The sequence below is a fragment of the Mus caroli genome, unplaced genomic scaffold (genome assembly GCF_978045245.1).
Source record: "Mus caroli unplaced genomic scaffold, Mus_caroli_1 scaffold_5, whole genome shotgun sequence".
NCBI classification, from domain to species: Eukaryota; Metazoa; Chordata; class Mammalia; order Rodentia; family Muridae; genus Mus; species Mus caroli.
In genome coordinates this window covers 34523438-34547308 of record NW_028227260.1, presented here as the reverse complement: position 1 = coordinate 34547308, position 23871 = coordinate 34523438, and the positions used below count along the sequence as shown (strand labels likewise).

The following is a 23871-nucleotide window of genomic DNA, read 5'->3' as shown; positions in this document are numbered from 1 at the left end:
TCAGAAATCTGCCTGCCTCTGCCTCCCAAGTGCTGGGATTAAAGGTGTGTGCCACCACTGCCCAGCCAATCAACCACTTCTTAAGAGCTGATTTTCTTTTGTGGAAAATGTTTTGCTCAAACTAGAAATTAGAGTTGCTTACTCCTACTCCATTGGTAGCTCACCCACCCACCCACTCACCCTTGTACTACATGGATCTAAATGTGAGTGTGATGGTTAGTTTTACTTGTCAATTTGACAGAATCTGAAATCACCCAGGAGTATCAGGGAGAGGTTGTCTAGATTAGGTTAGCCTGCAGGCAGTATCTGTTGGGGATTATTTTGATTATTTGGAACCCCAAACCATTGTTGATAGCATCATTCTCTGAGCTAAGAATCCTGGATTATATAAGAGTGGAGAAATGGAAATGAATCCTTGCATACAGGTATTGCTCTCTGCTCTGGGCTATGGATGTAATATGATTCGCTGCTTCAAGTTCCGGCTGCCTTGACTTCCCCACAGTGGTGCATTATAACTTGGAATTGTGAGCCAAATAAACACTTTATCCCTTAAATTCCTTTGGTCAGGATATTGTTTGTTTGTTTGTTTGTTTGTTTGTTTGTTTGAGACAGGGTTTCTCTGTATAGCCCCGGCTGTCTTGGAACTCACCCTGTGGACCAGGCTGGCCTCGAACTCAGAAATCCACCTGCCTCTGCCTCCCAAGTGCTGGGATTAAAGGTGTGCGCCACCACGCCCGACAGGATATTTTTATGACAGCTTTAGGAAAATAAACTAAGACAGAGTTGTACATGATTAGTTTCTATAGAGAGAGGGTCCTCCATCTTAGCATTGACTGGTTATTGCTTTAACCTTCCAACTTTAAAATATGCACAAATATAATACCACTTTTCTCTTTTAATGGGTGAAAATTGTCACATTATATATAAGTTAATATTGATAACATTTCTATAGATATTACCACTGGTGCAATACTGGCCTGACTCTTCTAGGAGTAAGTAACCACTATCTGATGAAAACTGAAGCCTACTCCATAGCACAGAATATGTACTCAATGTAAACCTGGCTAAGAGACTATGGCTGCAGGTCATGGCCCCAGGAGGAAATCTAATACTGATGGTTTGCTAAATGAACATGTATGTAAATCGCCTTCTATATGCTTGTGTTTATACCCACAGATTGGTGAGGCTCTCTGCCTTTATCAGAGAAGCATGTTTATCAGTGAGTGACAGTGAAAGGAGATATTTCATAACTTGCCAGAGTGCTAAGATCAAAGGAGTGCTAAGCCCTAAATAGGACATTTGTATCACGTACTCAGAGACCCAGGAAACATTGCCAAAGAAGGGCTAAAAAGGTTTTAAGAGCTGAAGGATGGGGAGTAGGACTCTACAAAGCTGTCATCTGGATATGGAGTTAAGGAACACAAAGCTGCTGTGGACACAAGCAGAAGACCTGACTATGGAAACAGAAGACATCCAAGTAGGAGGGGCACTAGTTTGGAAGAACCAGCTCAGTAGGGATGGGAAGGACAAAAGAAGGTAAGTGAGAGATGTGATCTCAGTAAATTGCTGACAAGCAAGCAACTGTGAAAAAAATAAACCTGAGTAAAAGTCTAAAGCTGGAGAGACAACTCAGCATGTAAGAACACCAGGTTGGGTTCCTGACCAAGCCAGCTCAGTCAGTCAACAGGGTCTCGAGGGAGGGAATGAGGATTCAAGAAAGAAAAGACAACTAGACACCATTATAGTATGACCCCAGCTAATACTGCAGCTAAAGTACATTTAATTTTTCCCAGTCTGCTTTTATATCATTCTAGGTACATACGAAGAATATGGTCAGTCCTAAGGCATAAACAAAGTAGTCAAGGAACAAGCAAGGCATAAGCAAAGGTCCCGTGGTCACTGAATTCAGGACTTATCAAGATGTCCAAGATACAAAGAACATATTCCTCAGCTGTATTGTTTTTTGAGCTTACTTCCTTGTCTTGGCCCAATGTCAAATATTCTTGCCAGATTCCTAGAAGCAGCCCCAAGAGCTCTCCACAGGTTTCCAGCACTCACATGGTATCTCATAGCCATCAATAACTTTGCTTCCAAAGGATCCTATACCCTCCTTTGACCTTTGTAGAAACGAGACAGACGTGTGGTACATTTATACAGGCAAAGCTCTCATACACATAAAATAAAATTATGGAAAAATATATAAGAGGAAAATTCAAAGCCTTATTTTTCATTAATTGTTGGCTAATCAGTCACAAATGTTTCGTTAACTGAAAAAAAAAATCAAGAGTAAAATAAAAAAAAGAAAATTTAAAAATCCAAACTAGTATCTTTTATCTCATTACTTAAACTGATTTATTTATATGTTAGTATTTCAGATAAATGCATACATTAATAGTTTTAAAGAAAACACCATTTTCTGATTGAATCCTCTTCATTCTCTCCTGTGAAATAGTTATCTAGGGTGAGATGACTACTCACAAAAGCCCCCTCCCATATCTCAATAATGAAGGACAGAAAGGAAGGTAGAGTTCACTATAAATGTGAGATGACTCAAAATTTATTTCATGCCATCTGGCAAGTATTGAGTGTCAAGACAAGTAGACACCACAGACAATGAATGTTCATTATGACTACATACACAGAGAACATAATATCAACAGAAGAAGGCATGATACTATTAAATTAATGATTACTATGGTTGCTGATTATTTGTGTCTTAAATTAACTACATTTCCCATTATTTCTAAAGTAACAGGTACTATTTGTAAATTTTGTAACCAAAGTGAAAACTCATGTAGACATTGCTCTGTATGAAGTATTACAGACTTGTAAAAATTGCAATATCTTTAAATTCTCAATTAAGATGCAAAGAATCACATATACACTTTAAACTTATTCAAAGGTTTTTTTTTTTAATTATAGTAACCCCCTTCCTGTCTGGTAATGATTATTAACAAGAATTTTGGGGGTTTGTTCTTAATAAATGTCATTGCAGTTTTATTTCAAAAGTACAAATCATCATATGAAATGTGGATTTTTTTTGTATGTTTAATCTATTTAGAGGGATAAAGAAGAACAAATAGACATTAACATTTGGCATGTGACTAGGACATGTGCCTCCTTCCATATTTTCCATTAGAACTAATAGACTGTGCTTCTTCTCATGTAAGACTGTGCTTCTTCTCATGTATATTTTCTATTAGAGCAATCAAAACACACCTTCCTCCATGCATATTTTCAATTAGAGGACTAAAATGAGCCTTCTTGCATGCATATATTCTATTAGAGCGGTTACAATGCACATATCCATTTTCTTATTTTCTAGGCTTTAATGAGCAAGAGCATATTCTGTGGCTGTTCCCAGGGCCCTGGACCAAATGTGACTCTGCTTTTGTACTGAATCCCAGGGGAGACTCTGGAGTTTGAGTGCTGGACAGTTTCACTGTCTGTCACCTTGCCTCCCCTCTGGACTCATTGCTGGATTAATTGGGTAGATAAACAGAGGGACTAATGCCAATTAAATAGCCTTGATGTTTGGAGAATTCAGTGGGAAACTCGTTTCACTTAATGTACTCCAATGAAACCCAGCAAAGCAGGTATATACTGTCTGCTAACGATGTGGGTTATCTAGGAGATGTAACTGCGCATCCCTTGAGAATCTTTAACATCCCTGGCTGATGGTACACCTCTTGGACTGTCATTTAGATTGAAAAACTAGTTCTAAACGATCTGCTTCCTAGTTTCCCTAGCTTTAAGTTTCTCCTGCTCTCTCTGTCTTGCTTTTCTGTATGACGGTCTGGGGATACTTCCAAATCAGGGATTCTCTTGTTGTAGACAAAAGTGAGGAATACATGAAAGAAATAAACGTGTAAAATATACCTTAACCTCTATTATTCATGGAGAAGCATTAGCATTATTAACTTAGACATACTAGTAGACAATAATGAATCATATCTTTAAGAAACAGAATGATACAATAAGATAATGATGTTTTTATAAACTATTCTCATACCACTACTATGGACATCATATTATAAAAGTTAATGCATGCCAATAAATATTAATTCACATGATATAAAATGACACTTCATTTGGGAATGAAAATGAAAGTTGTTAAGACTTAGGATTTCCTTAGTTCTTGACACTCTTGTAACTGTTAAATCTATAACAACAACACATATGGAGTGGGAACAGGGCAGTATCTAGGCAGGCATGGTGCAGGAGGAGCCAAGAGTTCTACATCCTCATCTAAAGGTGGCTAGTGGAAGACTGACTTCCAGGCAACTAGGGTGAGGATCTTAAGTCCACACCCACAGTGACACACCCATTCCAACCAGGTCACACCTATTCCAACAAAGCAACTCTTCCAAATGGTGCCACTCCCTGGCCCAAGAATATACAAACCACCACAGCACGTATATGCATAAACTAAACATTAACTTTTGTAGCCTACAGTGCCCTTAGTAGCATACCTCAAAGTCCATTGACTGCAAGCACCAGTTCATGCCATAGGGCTAGTAAGGTTACAAATGACCAATCAGGAGAAAAATGACATTATAATGGCTAAAATTTGCTATGTGGAAAGTACTTTTTAAAGACTCATTTTCGTTATGTTTTATAGGTAGGCGTTTTCCCTACATGTCTTTGTGTGTTCCATGTGTATGCAGTGCCTACTGAGCCAGAAGAGGAGCCAGCTCATCTGGAACTGCTGTGACACAGTATTTTGAGGCCACCACTGGAAGCTGAGAATTGAACCCAGGCCAGGCATGGTGGCGCATGCCTTTAATCCCAGCACTCGGGAGGCAGAGGCAGACGGATTTCTGAGTTCGAGGCCAGCTTGGTCTACAAAGTGAGTTCCAGGACAGCCAGGGCTACACAGAGAAACCCTGTCTCAAACCACCCCCCCCCAAAAAAAAAAGAAAAGAAAAGAAAAAAGAAAAAAAAGAGAGAGAGTTGAACCCAGGTACTCTGGAAGAACAGGTAGGTGCTCTTAACCACTAAAGCATCTCTCCAGCACATTGAAAAGTACTTCATAAATAAAAGGTGTCCAGTCATTTAGTTCTTTCCGTGTGTTCACAAAGCAGAAAATGTGGCGAATCTTCATTTATGAGTGAAAAACTGAGACAGAGAAAGTAATGTCTTTGTTCAAGGCTGCTCAGTCAGGGGGTGGAACACCTTGGATTAGTATCCATTTATATTATACTTCTGAGCCTGGGACACTGTCAAAGATCTCCTGTTGAAGAAGCAGGCTGCTACTTCTTGGGTCCCCTTTCCTTCTACTGGGCTGCCTTTTCCAGACTTGATATGAGGACTTGTGCCTAGTCTTATTATAACTTATTATGCCGTTTTGGTTGATATCCCTGGGATGCCTGTTCTTTTCTGAAGGGAAGCAGAGGAGGAATAGATTTGGGGAAGAGGAGAGGTGAGGGAAGAGACTGGGAGGAGTGGAGAGAGCAGGGGCTTCAGTAGAGATGTAAAGTATGAATAAATAATTGATGTGATTCTAAGTAATATAAGAGCAAATAAAAAGAAAAAATAAATAGGCTGCATGACATGCCTGTTTTGGAGAGTCGTTAGAGATAAAATGTAGTATGCTAATATATTTGTATAAATCAGGTGAACTTCGTGATTTAAAGAGTAGCCGGCTTCCTTCGAGAAGATGTGCATTACATTCCTATGGACAGAGACCAATTGCAATAGGATAACGTTCAAGAGTCAGGGCTAAAAAAAAAGAATGAAAACAGACAATGTGGAAGCATCTCTTTGAAATCTTTGAAGGAGGAAGAGAGTTAAGAATGGAAAGGAACGAAGGAAGGAAGAAGAGAAGAAATAGCAAGAAAAAAATAGCTGATAAAGGAATGAAAAATTAGTGTCCAAAGAAATGCTGGGAGCAAGCAAAGCTTTGTCTTCTAGGGAGGGGGCAGAGAGCTGGAGTTATGGTCTGGGTACTTCTGAATTTGTACTTGTGTCCAACATACTCGTATAAATATAGAAAGGTAACTAGATGTTCAAGAGCTAATGCTGTACAAATACTATACCCTTGCTCCCTAAGTATGATCCGTCCTGCAGCTCACCAAGTGAGTTCAAAGTCACATCTTCCTAGCAACATGAAACTTGTGTGGAATTTGATTGTTCAGAGGACTATAGTTGAGTAGATATTGCAAGATGTTCAAATACACAAGAAGAAATTCTGCCTCTAAAACTCTTGAGTTTTTTGCTTCATTAGTGCTTTTCCTTACATAAGAAACTGAGAAATTAAATTATTTTCATGATATCTGCCTTAGATCTAAAACTTAGAAAAAACAAAAAACCTGTTTTTAGGATGAGAACAAGTAGAGAATCTGCCAAAAAATAATGCAGAAAGAGAGAGACCTTGGAATATTCAGTCCTAAGTGGGGTGTCTCCATCAAATCCCTCCCTTCAGAGCTCAGGGAACCCCACAGAGGAAGAGGCAGAAGGAGTGTGGGAACCAGAGGTGCAGGAGAACAAGGCCCTGTAAATGAATTGAACAAAGCTGATAGAAACTCACAGAGACTGAGGCAGCATGCACCCATTTTCTTTTAACATTGCAGAATTCAGAGATTTGCCCACCTCTGTTAAGCACAGATGTTAAGTCAGCTTCTGCTCACACACTTCTTCAGGTAACTGGCAGGATTTGAAGGGAGCTATTCCTTCCTCTTCCTCCACCTAGACACCCTGAACACATTCTGTTGCACGTTTATCTTAGTTGGGTGGGAGGCAGGGATCAATCTCAGCCTTAAAAGTCCAAATACTGATAGCACAAAAGTGGTTTTCCTGTAATCCCAGCAAATCCAGGAATGTCTGCTCCACTGTCCTTCCCGTCTGGTTCCATACTCAGTTGCCCAGGCAGCATCCACCTCCATCTTTCTTTTCCCCCTCTTTTATTTCTTTGTTTGTGTATTATTTTAATCTAGCACATGAAGTAACGGGTTTCATTATCACATATGGTTGTTTTGTTGATACTGAGAGAGTAAGAGATAATAAATTCATGAGTACTTGTGAGCTTTAATATACAAATGAAATTTTCCAAAAGACCTGGAAATGTCAAGGACTAGCCTTGGCTTAGAGTGTGGTTCGGGGGAAGGGGTGTCTGGGAGCAGTGAAACACAGGACTCCAAGTCAAATTGTGGGTCAGAGCTGGCAGCCTATGTTGTGCTCAAGGCAGCTTTCCAGACTGTTCTAGGTTCTGCTTTATTTCTCTCTGCTCTGCTTTCTCTGGAGAGCTCCATACACATCTCTGTGTTTTACAGTTCTCCAAGCTGTTCTAATTAGCCCCTCTTTTACAGATCAAAAGCCCAGGCTTTTATTTTACATATCAATCCAGTCATTTACTCCAGGTTTCCTTTTGATTAGCCTATGAATCAGCAGCCTGTGACCCCAGCCCCTTAATTCTTCAGGAGACAACAAGCACACATTTTTTTTTTTTAACATTGTAAAAGAATCCAGAGATCTGCCTGCCAATGTTAAACACAGTCGAATAGATCTCTGGGTAGGATCTGGTCAGGAAACTACAGTTTCTACCACTCCTGGGCCTAACCCTACTCTGTCACAGGTTGACCTTGAACTCAAGAATCTGCCTGCATTTGTATCTGCTTCTTTGTGTCTTATGACAAGCTGGCTCATTGTGCCTTTAGCTCTGTGAACCGCCTTATACAATTGATAGTGCATCCTTATATTTTTACATAGTTGAGAAATGATATATTTTTGAACTTGTGTTTTTAGAGTTCTTTTCCACATCCTTAAGGGGCAGCCCTGAAGGTCCCAGCATTTACCATTTTGCTGAAACATTAGCCACACCTTCGCCACCCAGACTGCTGTTGTCTCCACTGATCATGGAGTCATTAGCATTAATGGAGGGCATTCCTTGAAGGAACATGAACTTATGTACATTATTATACAAAGAAGCCTTATGCCCATGGCAACCATCGAGTAGGTACCCACACCTGCTGGCCCTGTCCCAGGGGCGGGAACCATGTCATCCTGTCCCCACCAAGGCCACACTGGTCCCAGCATAGCAACACAGTAAATGAATTGTTTTGTCTCATTTGTTACTCCGTGCAAAAGATACTCCTCCTTAAAAGACAAGGAAAAGGCTCCTTCGCTCATCTTCTCATGCTGCGCTTGTGTCCTGCCTCCCCATAGGATAGTGCCTTGGTCGTGTTCATCCGACGTGCATTCTATTACCCTCGATATTTCCTCCGTCTCTGTGAAATTTCCAGAAGATGAATGGATCTGCAAATTGTTATATGGAGCAAAGTAATTGAGAATCAGAGACACAGGCACGGCACGTTTGCTCTTACGAGGGGATCGTGCATCTGTGTGTGGGTGGGCTTTATAGGGCATGACACCAGAATGAAGACTGAAAGGGTAAAGGGGCTTCTTTCCCTTTTAAGGAGGAGTATCCTTTTTGCACAGAATAACAAATGAGGCAATTGTGTTTCTAGATCTTCCGGAAAGCTTCATTTGTATAGGAAAGTCATTTCGTTTGTTGATGACCACAAGCCTCGCGGGTACTCCCTGACTTATCTCTTACTCGCTCTGTGGGGTCCACACTGTGCAGGGGTCCTCTTCGGGAACAGACCTCCACCCTCCATTAGCTTGCTCTATGCAGGTTTCCACGAAATCGTCCCACCATTCTTCCAAGGTTCTCTGTTACAGTTTTTCATGCACTTAATATAATTTTTATGTCCTCTAAAAGAATTGGAATCATTCTCTTTATAAACTGGTTTTAAGAACGACGTCATATTTTTCTGCACATCGTAGACGCTTCTTTGCAGACATTTAATAACGGGGTGCTTTGGTGCCACCTCGTGTCGGAATCCTGAACTACAGTTTGAACACCACAGAGAAGGAGAGGCTAGGGGAGCTGCTGCAGTCCAACCACCTTTCAGAACATTCTGGAAGATTGCTTGGAAAAGGAACGATTTCCGCTAGACATATTGGGAGTCATCAGACAGAAAGTTAAGCATTGCCATTATCATAAAGTGAAAACTCTATATGAGGTGAATGATATTATAGTTTATTTTTATGCTAAAAGTCTGCTAAGTAGATTGGTGGCTATGTATATGAACAAAAAAACAAATCCTGGTCACGTGTGATATTTTCTTTTTTTTTTTTTTAAAGATTTATTTATTTATTATATGTAAGTACACTGTAGCTGTCTTCAGACACTCCAGAAGAGGGCGCCAGATCTCACTACGGATGGTTGTGAGCCACCATGTGGTTGCTGGGAGTTGAACTCTGGACCTTCGGAAGAGCAGTCGGGTGCTCTTACCCACTGAGCCATCTCACCAGCCCACGTGTGATATTTTCAATCCTCCTTTACCTTTATTGTGACCGTATCTGCATGTAATTGCATTTATAAAATAACATTATGAAATGTTCAATAAGATTTTACATATTTATTTTATTATATGAATGCTAATAAGTTTACCTGCACTCTTGTAATACAATTTATCTAAGTGTTTAAACACAAGATGATATAAAAATCCAACTACCTTTTATCCAGGAAGGCATTAAAGAATATTAGAATAAGTAATAATACAATTTAAAATATACTAAAACCCATTGCTCCAATACTCAGTTCACATTAAACCAGATCATTGCTTTAAGGGGAAGAAAAATACAAATTTTATATTTCTTTTGAAAATTTTAGCTGTCTTAGTGTTTTTTCATTAAAACCTGTAGTTTAATATCTTTACCATTATATATGAAGTTATATTTCTTTATATATCTTTGTAATACTTTCTCAAGATCTTATTTTAAAACCCATGAAATCTGTACTACATATTAATGCAAGACATTCTGAATAATATTACTGAGCTGCATAGTTATATGTCAACTTAACATCAAGTTAGAGATATCAAAGAGGAGGGAGCATCAATCAAGAAAATGATCCTGTAATATCAGGTTTCAATCAATTCTGTACGTCATTTTCTTAAATAGTGATTGATTCTGTAAGGCCCAGCCCATTGTGGGTGGAACCTGGGTCAGGTGGTCCTGGGTTCTATAAGGAAACAGGCTTGGTCTTCATGTAAATCCCCTAACAATTGGAGCAGGGACTGTCTCTAATACTTTTGTTTGCCATTGGATCTCTTCCCCTAGCTGGACTGCTGATTGGGTCTCAGTGGGAGAGGATGTGTTTAATCTTGCTGAGAACTGATGTCCCAGAGCAGGTTTATACCCAAGTGGGTCTTCCCCTTCTCTGAGGAGAAGGGGAGAGGGTAATAAGGGGAGGAGAGATTTGTGAGGGTGGGATTAGGAGGAGAGGACAAAAGAGGCTCTGCAATCCAGAGGTAAAGTGAATCATTAAATCAATAAATTAATAGAGAGAGAGGGGAGGGAGGGAAGAAGGAAAGGAAGGAAGGAAAGAAGGAGGCTGAGCAAGCCATGTAAAGCAAACTGAACTAAGATAGCTATTTTAGGCCTACCATGAGACATTATATCATGGTGGAATAGTTAAGGAGAGCTACTTGCTTCATGGCAGCCTCAAAGCAGAGAGAGAGAGAGAGAGAGAGAGAGAGAGAGAGGCTTTTAACACAGCCCTAGTTTTGAGTGTAACAGCACCAGATATGAATTTACTAGTGGAATAGCCCATTGATTAGGGCAGAACATTGATGATCCAAACATATTTTCTAAAGCCTTACTCCCTGAAGATTGAAGAAAAAGCTTCAACAAATGAGTATTTGGGAGGTTGTACCACTGTTCAAACCATGATGTTACCTGAGCCATAGTTTTGTTTGAATGCAGAGATTAATGGAGCATGATCAGGGGTCTAAGAAAACTAGGTCACTACCTAAGACCATGTTGTTGAAAAAAGCATCCAGCACTTTATTTTATTTTTCAGTTTTTTGGTTTTTTTGAGACAGGGTTTCTCTGTATAGCCCTAGATGTCCTGGAACTCACTTTGTAGACCAGGCTGGCCTCGAACTCAGAAATCTGCCTGCCTTTGCCTCCCCAGTGCTGGGATTAAAGGCGTGCGCCACCATTCCCAGCGCATCTAGCACTTTAAATACTTACTGTCTAGTTAAAATTTGGATCTCTTTACTAATCTACTCAAAACAGCTACCAGATAATAGCATATATTTTTGCAGAGCAATATTATTTTTTTAATATTCTATTGTTGGAATGGCACACAATTATTTGATTTTCCTCATCATATTTTCATATAAATTTCATATATTTTATATATGTAGTTCAAAAATCAAAGACAGTAGTACAACTTTATGCATCACACTATACCCTAGAATAATCTGGGAAATTGATATAAAAACCTTGTCTTTGGGTTTGTATTCTGTTTTCTCATAATGAAACTGAAATTGTGGCACCATGAAAGCTCTATGCACTGAAGAGAAAAGACAATTTGGACGGACAATGTCTTTGCGGAGACTTGTGGCAACACCTGTAAGAGAAACCAATGAAGCGCCATCAGCAACTGCACTGCCAGTCCTGAAAGAGTCTAGGCCACTTGCGCAAGCATGGCTTCTGAAGTTAAGCATCTGCCTGCTCTCCTCACTCCAGGTTTTGTTGCAGTCTCCACATTTCACTGCTCTGTATTTTGCCTTATGCTATAGAATAAGCAAGCATTTCACTGTATAAGCTCACTGTAAGTTCAAGGCAGCAAGCATTTCACTGTATAAGCTCACTGTAAGTTCAAGGCAGCAAGCATTTCACTGTATAAGCTCACTGTAAGTTCAAGGCAGCAAGCATTTCACCGTATAAGCTCACTGTAAGTTCAAGGCAGCAAGCATTTCACCGTATAAGCTCACTGTAAGTTCAAGGCAGCAAGCATTTCACCGTATAAGCTCACTGTAAGTTCAAGGCAGCAAGCATTTCACCGTATAAGCTCACTGTAAGTTCAAGGCAGCAAGCATTTCACCGTATAAGCTCACTGTAAGTTCAAGGCAGCAAGCATTTCACCGTATAAGCTCACTGTAAGTTCAAGGCAGCAAGCATTTCACCGTATAAGCTCATTGTAACTTCAAGGCAGCAAGCATTTCACCGTATAAGCTCACTGTAAGTTCAAGGCAGCAAGCATTTCACCGTATAAGCTCACTGTAAGTTCAAGGCAGCAAGCATTTCACTGTATAAGCTCATTGTAAGTTCAAAGCACCAGTTGCATATGGTTGTGCTTTATCATGCTGCACACCTGTGGCCTCATCCTTGGACCTCACCTAGAATGGATGTTTTTCCTTGATCACTAATTTGTTTCAAGTCTAATTTTCTTCCTAGTGCAACTCATGTGTTTGTGGTAGAAAACTCTATTTGCAGATTTTTATTCTACAGGGGGCTTAACATTACTTGAATCAATTCAGGAGTTCTATAAAATCATTATCAGGAATTATGAAGTCATCAATTTATCTAAACAGCATTATTACATGAAAGTATACCTCCATATTGGTCTGTAGGAAATTTGCCCTGTAAGGTGGACTGATGCCCAGGAATCATTAGGCTATGTAATAGTGGCAGGAAAGGCACATCAGCAGGAAGAAGCAATCCTGGGATGAAGTCTCTGGGGTTCATGCCACTCAGAGTGCACCCATCACAGCCATGCAAAGGGGTGGGCCATCTCCAGAGAATACACTTGCCTGCCATAGCCTTCCCTACATGGCTTGTGCTAAACCTGGTACTTGGCTGAGCCTATGGAGGACATTTTTCATTCAAACCACCACAAATGGTCCACATGGATAGATTAATTGCAGTATTCTCTCTCAAGCAAATTGGGCACACTACACAGGCATTAGATGTTGGCTTGTAACTAGATGTTACAAGTTTTTTTTTTTTTTTTTTTTTTTTTTTTGGTTTTTCGAGACAGGGTTTCTCTGTGTAACCCTGGCTGTCCTGGAACTCACTTTGTAGACCAGGCTGGCCTCGAACTCAGAAATCCACCTGCCTCTGCCTCCCGAGTGCTGGGATTAAAGGCGTGCGCCACCACGCCCGGCTTAGATGTTACAAGTTATGAGGTGAAACAGAATGTGTCTCTTCCAAGCAGAAGAGATAAGAGCTTTTGAGGGTTCCCACAGGTACCCTTTGTCCATCCATTTAACAGTGTCTCAAATTACACTAATACTTCAGTAACTATGAGAATTTAAATGATGGTACAATTTTCAGAGAAGATGGGAGCTAAATAATGTATCCTCAAATTTGTTGTGCTAAAAGATAACCTGAACTCCCATGCCCACATCCCAAATCACTACACAAGACATGGTATGCATTTTACCTAGGGATTAGTTTGTCAGGCACTTGTACAGATAACATTTTTTTTATCTCTTTCCAGATTCATCTCTGTGCTTTGAACTTGTGTGGAAATTAGTCCTTTTGGAACCATAAAGATCGAGATACTACTCCAGAAGAACATGAAAGAATTCAATGATGCAGACCAATTTATGGAAATCAAAGGTATTTCTCCATCCAACTTCCATGCTATAACTTGCTAGCTTCTGTTATGACTTTAAATTACAGTGACCTCAAGGAGTCCTGTAGAGCTTCTTTCTGGACAACAGAAAGGAAAACAAACCTGTAGACCCACATTGTGCTTAAGAAATTGTTCTGTGCTCCCAAGTTATGGCATATACTATGTCATTCTTTCTATAACTTTAACATTTTCCTATCACAGACGAAATACTGGCTTCAGACAACTTCTGCTTCAGCACCTGCCACAAACTTCCACAAAGGTAAAGAGAAGAGTATCAAATCGCATTATATGCTGGAGATGCAGGACAAGTAAACACAGCAAACATGTTGAGCAGATCAAGTCTCACACAGGTGCATACCCTTATGTATCTACTATTGATATGCTTCCTGCCAATCAAGATATCAAAGCTCGAAACTTCTCCCCCTAGCTACAACACAGAAGCTGATGCCATATCTGTGCCACTGAGCTAGGAGAAGTTGGAGTTAATCAGATTTGAACACCTCTTTAAGAGGTAGTCACTGATCCTTGAGGTGAGTGGAACCCTGATCCTCCCCACTATCCAAGTTTCACAGCAGAATAACCTTGAAGACCTTTTCTTTAAATCCTCACCAGAAACGCTTGTTGTTAGAAGTAGGGCCTTTGTACCAAAGGTCATTAAAGTGTTAAATTATAATATCATGGGCCTCAGTACATTTATACACACATTTGGCACCAACCGTGGATTAGAAGTCTTTCTCCTTTATGAAATTCAAACTAGGAATTACTAGGTTTTATCTCTTTGAAAATCTGATTTCATTTTACCCAGATGTGCTTTACTGTTAAGTGCGATCTCAGAACATCCTTAAAGTCACATATTCCAACTCCTCATCTTAGCTTACTCAATTTAGCAAATCAAAATGTAGACAGTTTACTTTAATTCAAATGAACTAATACTGCATTCTTTATTCACAGAAACAGAATCAATAATGTATACTTCTGTTCATATATATATATTGTGTATATATATATATATATATATATATACATGTCTATATTTAATAAGAGGTTAATTTACAATGATAGATACTAAAAGGCCAGAATCTGCACAGTAGGGACCAGAGAAGACCTAAAATTCTAGTAAAACAAGAGCTGAATAGACATGCAGACATGAAAGGATCCTCAAAAGACCCCACCAAGGGACAAGGAACTACAAGCAACTAAGGAATACTAAGAGTAGGAGAAATAGTCTTCTCCATGGAAGAGCATACCAATCAGTTATTCAATACCAAATGATCAACCCAAGTGTGTGTGTATATGTGTGTGTGTGTGTGTGTGTGTGTGTGTGTGTGTGTGTATGTGTGTGTGTGTGTGTAAGACTAAATGGACTGAGTGCAGGTTGCATTTATATGCATATATATGAAATAATAAAGAAAAAAGCTATCAATTTGAGAATGAGCAATGGGAGGGGTTGGAGAGAAGAAATAAAGAAGAAAATTAAATATAAGGTTCTAGTTCAAGATTGAAAATTCCTTCTTATTTGGGAAGGTTAAGCATCTTATTTAAAGTCTCTGATTAGATGAGATTCAATCTCATTATACAGAACAATCTTCTTGGGAAAATTATATACATATTCACTTTGTAGACCAGGCTAGGCTCAAACGCACAGAAGTCTGCCTGCCTCTGCTTCCAAAAAGCTGGGGATAAAGGTGTGTGCCACCATGCAACTATATCTCAACCTTGTACTGAAAGAACCTCTTATACAAAAAGAAACATACAGAAAAAAATTGATGAGCCATCAGAATATCATTGATTGATTATCATTTGTTTTAATCTGGCAACCCAAAATGTGGAGGGCTCTATGCATGATCAATGAATTCTAGGCAAGAGCCACAGCTGAGCTTCCAGCAAATGTCCACAGCAGCAATCTCCTGTGGTACTTAGATGTTTCCGGCTAGTCTCAAACCTTTGAATACTTGGTCATCAGTTGTTGGCACTTTGGGAGAGGCTTAGGAGGTGTGGCCTTGCTGGAGGGAGTGTGCCACTGGGAGCAGGCTTTGGGGTCCAAAACCCATGTTCCATTTCTAGTATGTTCTCTCTGTTTCCTGTTTACAGTTCAAGTGTGAGCTCTCAGATCTGCTCCAGCCACCACGTCTTTGTTGCACCATCATGGACCCTGATTCTCTGGATCTGTAAGCTATAAATAAGCCCCTCCTTTTACAAGTTATTTTGGTTATAGTGTTTTAATCAGAGCAGTAGAAAAGTAACAATACATTATCCATGTGAGTAGGTTTTCTGAATGCCCCAGTGTCTTCCGCCTCTGGGCACAGCCTCTTGGGGAGGCAGAACGCAGAGAGAACCTGGGTGGGTGCTAGGCTGTAGGGAAGCACGAGGCTCTAGGGATGGGAAAGCAGTCTGAGGTGTGGGAATGCTGGAGATGGTTCAGGAGTCCCAGGCCTGTAACGACACTGGGGCCATGGGGTTCTCAGGCTCTTGGACTTCCAGGTGCTGCTGGGATTTTCAGAAGAGCAGAGAATGGAGTGGGGAGAGGGGGCATGGGCTTGGGACAGCGGCTAGCCCAGGGCTAGGGGAAAGGGGAGCTCTGGCTTGTCCCATGGGTGATTGTCCTTAGCTTGGTGGGGGCAGGCTAGGTGGCAGTTGTGGCTGGGAGTGCAGAGAGGCCTTCTATGAGAGAATTAAGCTGCAACTCTGCAGTCAGTGTCTTCTCTGAGGCTCCCCTTGGTGGATCTTGGTGAAGAGACACTCCACGGTTTATTGTCAGTTTATTGTCATGGCAGTTTATTATCATGGCAGAATAGGGGTACGTAAAACCATACCCCACTTCTCAGGGTGGGCCTGAGATTAAATGCCTTTTGCAGGAAGGCATGTCTGGGAAGGGGAAGGTTATTGGCTAAGCCCTTTCAGGTCTCTAGGTACCTCATTAGCATAGAGAACTCTATTTGGGCGTACATGATCAAAGAACACATTTCTTTAAGTGAGGAGTGTGGCATGTGTTCTAGGCCAGGAGTCTGGCAGGGAGCTGGGAGTCGCCTAAGTCTCATGTGTGTGCCCACTGAGTCTCTGGGTCTTAACCCGCTCTACCTTACCAAACTTCCTGGCATGGATTTATGCCCCACACCCAGGTGTTTGGAACCCCTAGGTGCCCATGTGTTCAAATAATAGACCTCACAGAGAACAGGAAAACAGTCACCTACCTGAGTGAAGTCAACAGATAGAATACTGAAAGAATGATGGCTATACTAACAGACATAAAGAGCAAAAATATTATGTTTTTGGTAAACGTTCCTCCCCCATGTGATTTGCTGTTATTAAATGAGAATAGAATTATTTTATCCTGTGAGGCTCAATAAAGCTTTCCTATAATTTTAACTAAAATCTATGCTGTAGGTTTATGGGAGTCAATTCTTTTTTGAAGGGGTTTATAATGCTAATTTTCACAATATACCAATTTCTAGCGGCTCATAAAACATTTGGAACCTAATTCAGTAAACTGAGTGGGCCACTGGAGTCCCATGAATTAAGATACTGAGGGAGTGTTGTCACAAACCACTCTCAAAGAAAAGCACAAAAGTTGGCTTATTAAGCATTCATTCCAAACAACGAGTAGTCACTCTGAAAGTGTTTTCTCAAACGCGTTCTGAAATATTTCTTCTTATAACAAGAATGGCTCTTGGCAAGGCAGTCACATTCCTGAGGCACACACAGACAGAACTCCTCCACCAGACATAACATAAATATACATTGCAGGCCTTGCACTTCGATTGTCCCACTGTACTTCTTCTAAGCAACAGGAGTCCTGTGTACAGGCAGACCTAAGCCACATCACTCAGTTCTCCTTGAATTATGTACTCGTAATAGTTATCTATGCTGCAGGAAGTACCCTAGAGCCGAGAGGCTCCTGTGTCTGTCGTTTTTGTTGTTGTTCATTTGTTGGTTGGCTATTTTGAAGTAAGACTGTAAGAACTGAGAGCCAGGTAGACACAGAAGAGTAAAGCTGTGGGAAGATCCATTCCTGATAGTTGAGCGGAAGAATTCTGTTACCTTTTGTGTGTGTGTGTGGAAAAAAGAGGGCCTCTGCTGAATAATGCATATCTCTTTCCAAACTCTCCAATCAAGTAAGTCTTCCCTGTAATGAAGGAATATGTGGAGAGGCAATGTGTACATTGTCCACAAGTACCTTTCTATGTGAAAGAAAGCATTAGGAGTGTTGGGTAAATACTCCTCAGTATAAACTGATATATGTTTAAAATGACTAGGCATGACCCTAACAAATGACCAGTTGTTTTACGCCTAATTCTTTCAAATAGACCTAGTATTATAAAAATGACATTTTTCTGTATTCCTAGATCATTTAACCACAAGATTGTAGACAGACTCTCTTTTTCTTTTTAAGACACTAACCCAGGCTGGCCTCTAAATAGTGTTCCGCTGGTCTCAGCCTCTTCAGTGCTGATATTGCCTGCTCACAGATTTGCACTACCACCACCAGCATCCACACAGATTTCTCCCGTTGTTTGCTAAAGGGGATGCCATCCTTGAATCTCAGTATCCTGGCAATACCCTCCCAAGGCCATTTTTTTGTTATATTTTTATTCTTGAGAATTTTATACAAACAAAATGGTTGACAGTGTGGACTTCCTTTCCTTTATCATAATGAGCAGAGTTAAAGAATGCTGCCTAATTCTAGTCTAGTTCCACTAACTAATGTGATTTCTCCACTAACTAATGTGATTTCTCAAGTAGTTGCCTGAAGAGAGTGAAATGCGAGAGGCACACAGCTGTGTGGAAGGATTTCTAATGCGAAGGACTAGCCTGTGCAGCAGAGTTGCCATAGAAACCTGCTGTCTTGCTGGCGACTTCAGTTACAATATTGTACCAGAAATTTCCAGGGCTTGGTTCAAAGAGCTAATACCTCCCCCCACCCCAGTATTTTAGACTCAGCTGATGGCATGAGAGCCCTGTAGTGGGGGCTGAATATCCCTGGAGAATGGGAAAACAGAGACCCCAGACTCAAGTCCCATAGTTTCTGTTTGCAGCCTCGATGCTGGAATGTTTCCTAAAGGAGAGAAGTATGGAAGCTTCACAGCCCTGAGGAACATGCTATACTGTTCCAGGGTGTCCTGAAAGTACTCTCCATGTACAAGCAGGGTGTCCATGGGGGGATAAGACAAGGAAAGGCTCTCTTTGAATGTTCACAGGATGGTCCAGACCATCAGTTAATAAGAGCAAGCACGTAGCCCTGTTCTTATGAATCCTTATTCCTGCTCAGATTTGTTGTTAGAACTTGAAAGATAAAGTAGACAGCAGAAAGGCCTAGGGGAGATGCTGCTGTACCTTTTATATGGTGATACGATTTTATGCAAATATCTCTTATATTCTAAGAGATTGCAACTTTTGTTGGAACTCATAACCAAGTTAATAACTAGCTTGAGGTCACCTTACTCTGATATTCCGCTGTACTCTGCCTGTTTGTTTAACCTACTTTTAAGAGAACAATGCAACAACCAACCCCACTTACCTTGGATTTTCCATGTAATCAGTGTGTACAACCTAAGCTGATGCAAAGCTGTAATCTTAAACTATATATGCTTCTATGCCCACAATCCAGAGAGCAATGTGCTCACGCGCGCGCGTGCGTGTGTGTGTGTGTGTGTGTGTGTGTGTGTGTGTGATGGATACTATTTGCTGAAAACAGAAAACAGGTCAAAAATATCCTTATATAACAAACATGCACCATAAAAGTTGGAAACAACAAATAGATATTACATGATAACACTATGTTGGTCTTGCTGAGTGCTTTGGGGTCAGTTGAAGTAAATAATTTAATCCCCTCTTGTAAAACTCTGTTAAAGATTTCTGTAAACTATCCCCCATTCTTTCCTCATGTGATGTTTTTGGTGCTGTTCAGGATTTGCAGAGCAAAGTCCTTTGTTAGTGGCACAGCACGTGAGAGATAAGCAATAGGGATGGATCAGATATACACAACAGCCAGACCATAGACAAACCAGATACCACAAATTACAGGTAGAAGGAAGACATGGGGAGAGAAGTGTAGAATCCAAATTCACTCCCAAATTGAACCCAGGGGAAGTGCTGACTATCCCTTCTTTGATGAAACACCAGTACCTTTTGGTGCCTCTGGGGCTATGTTTCTTTTCCTTTCCTTTCCTTTCCTTTCCTTTCCTTTCCTTTCCTTTCCTTTCCTTTCCTTTCCTTTCCTTTCCTTTCCTTTCCTTTCCTTTCCTTTCCTTTCCTTTCCTTTTCTTTTCTTTTCTTTTCTTTTCTTTTCTTTTCCGACACAGGGTTTCTCTGTGTAGCCCTGGCTGTCCTGGAACTCACTTTGTAGACCAGGCTGGCCTCGAACTCAGAAATTCGCCTGCCTATGCCTCCCAAGTGCTGGGATTAAAGGCGTGTGCCACCATGCCCGGCTGGGGCTATCTTTAATGCTTTTAACCAACAGGCTTTTCATCAGGACTTGGCTGTTTTGTAACCAAATGTAAGATTTTTATGTTTTGTTAAGTGTGAAAATAAGCAAAGATAAGACACAAAACAGTCAAAATATGTATTATCTTAAAAAGGCCAGGAGAACAATAAAATCATTTGCAAAACATTTGCCCAGAGTAAAGGAAGAATTATTCAGGGATATATACGCGCGCGTGCGCGCATGTGTGTGTGTGTGTGTGTGTATGTGTGTGTGTGTGTGTGTACAGCTGCATCTGTATCTGCATCTACCTCTACAATCTCCATCTCAATCTATACATATGAAAACACTTCTGGGTGTTTTCAAATCGCACCATAGAATTTTAATGGAAAAGAAATGAGGGGTTGGGGATTTAGCTCAGTGGTAGAGGGCTCGCCTAGCAAGCAGAAGGATCTGGGTTCGATCCTCAGCTCTGAAAAAAAGAAGGCTGAGGTAGGATTGCCATGAGTTCCAGGCTAACCTGGGCTACAAAGTAAGACCTTGTATAAAAAAAAAAAAACTCAGCCAAACAACCAAGTATGGTGCAAATTTTTGGGGCTGGTGAGATGGCTCAACATGTAAGAGCACCTGACTCTTCTGAAGGTCCTGAGTTCAGATCCCAGCAACCACATGGTGGCTCACAACCATCTGTAAGGAGATCTGACTCCCTCTTCTGGAGTGTCTGAAGACAGCTACAGTGTACTTACATATAATAAATAAGTAAATCTTTAAAAAAAAAAAGAAATGAAAGTATGCTTTGAAGGTACATTAAGACAGGAGCCTACCCATAATGATACTTGCCTAGTCACTAACAGTTTCAGTGCTGTTCATCACTGGCCAGTAACTACCATGATGCCTGGCAAGGATTAACTTACTGGATCATGGTGGTTCCCGGGCTCCTTTGTTCTCTCTGGGGAGTTCTTTATTTGGGTGAGCATAGTGTATGCGGAAGGAGGTGAGCTCTAAGGATGGAGAGAGTGACATCTGTTGAAGCATCCCCGGATCAGGACAGGAGTGCTCAGTACAGGACACTGCCTTCATCTTCATTGGAGTATTATGCTTTCCTCCTGCGATTTCATGGACCTGAACAAAAGCATGTGATAAAGTAGCATCTGTGAGAATACAGAAGTTCAGAAGGAGAAAAGCTGGTTTGCTCTTATGATTTAGATTCGGCTGATTCCATCGGCTTGATATGCTTAGTAGCAGCCCTTAATGCCTATGTCAGATCCTCTTTATCTGAAATATATATAAAATGCTTACTGTTATACATTATTAAGCATTATATTAATATTCATATATGCTTATCGGAAGAGCAAGATGTTTTATATGAATCTGCACTGTATTTACATGTATTTTTCTGGCAATAAATAAAAATCAGTGACTCTATCAGATAGATGTTGAAATATATAGATGATTTGAAAGCACTGTGGTATCTTTATTTGAATTCTTTCCTAGTAGCCATATTTTCATTGATCCTATATTGAAAATGTGTAGACTTTATATTTTCTGGTGTTATTTAAAAAAAAAAAACAGTTATACTGCTTCTTGTTCTTCTCCTCCTCATTTTCCCTTCCTCCTTCCCCTTCTCTTTCTCCTCCTCTCCTCTTCTTTCTTCTGTTCCTCTTCCTCTCCTCTTTTTTCTTCTTCTTCCCCCTCCTCCAGTGCTGCTTCCTCCTCTTCCCCGTCCTGTTCTTTTTTCTCACATTGCTCCACCTCATCCTCATCCTCCTCATCATCCTCATCCTCCTCATCATCCTCATCATCCTCCTCCTCCTCTGCCTCCTCCTCCGCCTCCTCCTCCCTCTCCTGGAAAACACCAAATGGCCATTACCACCAGTGCAGCAGGAAAGCACTGAGGACTCAGGGTCCCAGGATTAGGAGGGAATTTCTATGGAGGATTCAGCACAGGTCTTAGGGGCCACAGTTTGTGGCAGTATCCAAAAAAAAAGAAGTGGAGCCCCATCAATCAAACTGGGTTGCCTGGTCAAGCACATGAAGGTCAAGTCTCTGAAGGATATCTACCTGTTCTCCCTGTCCATCAGAAAATCCTAGATTATTGACATTTTCCTGGGAGCATCTGTAAAGGGTCATGATAGTGCAGAAGCAGACTCTGGCTGGACAGGGGACCAGGTTCAAGGCTTTTGTCGCTATTGTGGACTACAGTGGTCATGTTGGTCTTGGTGTTAAGTGTTTTAAGGAGGTACCTGTCCTTGGAGCCTATATGGGGCCATCATGCAGAGAGACTACTTGGGGAATAAGATTGTCAAGTCCCACATTGTTCAGTGCAAGTTGACAAGCTACTGTGGCTCTGTATTGGTATGTCTCATCCCTGTCCCCAGAGGCACTTGCATAGTCTCTGATTCTTGCCCAAAATGCAACTGATGATCACATCAGCCAGGGGATACCACCCTTCATGCCATCTCAAAGACCTACAGACACCTGAGCCCTGATCTCTGAAAAGAGACTGTGTTCACCAAGTCTCCTTATCAGGAATTCACTGATCATCTTATGAAAACCCATACCGGAGTCTCTGTTCAGAGGACCCAGGTTCTAGCTCTGGCTACCACATAAGGGTTTTTATACAAGAAAAATAAAGTGAAATAAGTCTGAAAAAAATACCTGTTATAAAACTTATTTTTTCAAAGGCAATGATTTCCTCCAGTTTCATAATGCTTAGAGGGCCATCAGAGAGGCCTCAGGAGATAATGTAATACCTTACATTATTAAACAATGATAAATTATTTCTGACTGCTTAAATAATAATCTGTAACTTCTATGTATCTCTACGATGAGTGTTAAGTATAAGTCCTTTCTAGCCATTTAATATAATAATATGCATTCTTCCCTAGCTCAGATTTTGAAATCTGGTCTGTAATGAATTTATGAAGACAACATGAATTTATTTCTTGGTTTTTTTTTTTAATGGTTTTAGAGCTTTATTGTAGAAAGACAGGGAGAAAGAGAGAAGGTAGAAAGAGGGAGACTGGCCATGGCCACGTGGAGAGAAGGGGGAAGGGAGAGAGAGAAGGAGGGCTAGAGATGAGAGTAAGAAAGGTAAGAACTTAAAGAGCTTTACTATTTGTTTTAAAATGTCATATCAGTTGCAAGAATTTTGCATTATGAGAAATAATATTAAAATTCAGTTTCCCCAATTATAAAAATATATCCATTTTGGGAAACAAATTGGCAGAAATTGTTATTGTTATTGCTATTATTATTATTATTATCTAAGACATACTGAATACTGCAGCTCATGTTCTTCCTGACAAACACCTTGACTGTCTCCAAGTAAATATGGCACTTTAGTCAATGTTATGGTTTAGATGTGAACATATCACACCCCATACACATATATTGAAGACTTTCTCCTCAATTAATGGGCAGATAATTGGATCAAGGGGGTTCAAAAGGCCTCTAACCTAATAAGTGGGTTTGTACACTGGATGGATTCATAAACTAATGGTATTATTGGGAAGTGATGGGAACTTTTCAGGGGAATAAATCACTGGGGTGTGCTTTGGGAGCTTCTATCTTTTCCTAGTAGTCTTCCTTCCTTCTCCTTTTCCTCCTTCTCTTCTTCCTTCCATCCCCCATCTCTCAACAGACTGCCTGCCAATATGTTTTCTTTGCATTATCCAAGGCCCAGAAATAACAGAAGGACATTACTATATTCTGAGTGAAATACCTAACATTGTGAGCCAAAATACATTTTTCCTTCTTTTACGTGTTTCAGAGAATCAGCAAAGCAACAAAATTAGACTCATACAGCCAATATAGATTTTGTATTAATAAAAATTTAAAATTTATTTCACAAAGGTGTTTTATTCCTCTGTGATAATATTTAAGAGTTTAATAGCCAGCTCATCCAGGAGACACGAAATTAACACTGTAAGGAGACTACAGAAGTGTTTTCAAGTGTTGGTCCAATTGTTTTCACCCCCATTAGCAGGATACAAAAGTTTCAGAATTAACAATTTTC

The 23871-nt window shown here is 40.4% G+C and overlaps 1 long non-coding RNA gene across 3 annotated transcripts in view; it reads left to right on the top strand.

Moving 5' to 3' along the window:
* The first annotated feature begins 1182 nt into the window (after nt 1–1182).
* The window catches only part of LOC115030065 (uncharacterized), a 46526-nt gene continuing 23837 nt past the window's right edge, over nt 1183–23871 (top strand). The window contains exons 1-6 of one of the 3 annotated variants that reach the window (XR_003835661.2): nt 1183–1536; nt 4668–4849; nt 13298–13419; nt 13637–13785; nt 13863–13965; nt 15527–15603. This is a non-coding gene — a long non-coding RNA (uncharacterized LOC115030065). Of the gene's footprint in view, nt 1537–4621; nt 4850–13297; nt 13420–13636; nt 13786–13862; nt 13966–15526; nt 15806–23871 lie in introns of those variants that run through there. The other 2 variants (XR_015047138.1, XR_015047139.1) reach the window with 2 other exon arrangements.